Genomic DNA, 1,635 nt, shown 5'->3' with positions numbered 1-1,635 from the left:
AGAATTGTATTCTATGTGAGGATATTAGTTGTTCGCGGGAAAAATCGTGTCTTTCTTTGTAATTGATTCCATTGTCATCTTAAATAACAGCTTTTTGAGTTACAAAAGATCCGGTCTTTTTTAGATCCGGTTACAACGAGATCAAAGAAAAAAATAAAAATTACAACTTTCTCCTTTTGAACAAATCGCGAGCTCCTGTTTTGCGGTCGCTCGCTTTGTGGGTTCTTTGCCTGCGCCGGGGTTTATCCGTGGACCACCGCGAGATCTAGATCTGGTCGGATCTACGCAGTACGACGGGTATTATTTTGCCAAGGAAATAATAGCGGAGGGGGGGTTGGTTCACCAAGGAAACAATCGCCCAAATCTCGGGATCAAAGGCCAAGCTTTGATCCGGAGTGTGCCTGCGTAGATCTGAGATCCGGTCCTCTCGAACTCTTACCTTATTTGGCGTTGACGATCGCCGAGCACCAGATCTGGATGAGCAAGTCCTCGAAGTCCTAAAGTTTGAATCTTTTTTAGATCTGAGTCCTTAATCCAGCAGGGCTTCGCCTCCAAAAAATCCAACATTTTCAAATGAACAAAGGGGAGCCTATTTATAGGCTCTCTGAACTGTGCCCGCGCACAGATCTAGGTCGGCGCACTATGGGTGGCCGGCACTGGGCCGAGCCACCCACTAGAGGTGGCTCGGTTTCGGCCGAGCCCCCCCTTTAGGCGTGGTTTTCGTCGTTTTGTAGTTGTATCCATTTTGGTTCCGCCATGATTCGGTTGTGTGGTTGATTTATCCGGACTTAACTCGTCGACCTGATTTGGAAGTAAATCCGGATCCTGAATAGGCAGTAAATCCGATTCTGAGTTCGAGTCCAAAACTGATCTTGATTCGATCGTGATTCGTTTGAGTCTGCCCTTGGTTGGATGACTCGTTGACTCTTCGAACCCTTGGCTTGATTTCACACGCGAATGGATGTATTCCATTGCTTGCGTACGATTCGTCAACCTCGTCGCCTCGTTGGTTCGTCGGTTTGTGTCGAGCTATGCTAAGGGACCTATAAGCAATTTTATACGCCTACACCAAAAAAAAAACTCACCAGCATACGAGGGAAGCACGCCATCAGCCGACGCAATAGGGGAGCGACCTCTCGGGACATGCGACATGATGATCTGCAAAGTAAATCAGGGGGTCAGATACAAAATTTTTTTAGTTAGGGTGACAAACTCTAACCCTAAAATTTTATCCCTTCTTTTTTATAGTTAAACCCCTCAGATCTCCAAATTCTACCCCCTGAAGGATGAGCTCGAGGCATCAAATCATAAACCCTAACCCTCATATGCAATCCCACTAATTCATGTACTAAATTAAACATGAAATATGCCAAAATTATGGAGGATTTACCTGAGGAAAAGCTCGAGGATCCAACAAAAGTCAGATCTTAAAAGAAGCTCAAACCACGTGCTCGAGGGGCCTGAGAAAAATTCTATATATGGAGATTTTTGAGGGATTTCTCAGTCAAAGATCAAAAGGAAGGATGAATCTAAGACAAATATGAAGATTTGAGGAAGAACGGATGCACGAGGGAAGAGAAAATCAAAAAAATGACAAGGGGGGGGGCGCCCTAGAGAGGAGAAAAAGGGGTCTTT

The sequence above is a fragment of the Asparagus officinalis genome, chromosome 7 (genome assembly GCF_001876935.1).
Source record: "Asparagus officinalis chromosome 7, Aspof.V1, whole genome shotgun sequence".
NCBI classification, from domain to species: Eukaryota; Viridiplantae; Streptophyta; class Magnoliopsida; order Asparagales; family Asparagaceae; genus Asparagus; species Asparagus officinalis.
This window is presented reverse-complemented; position numbering follows the sequence as displayed.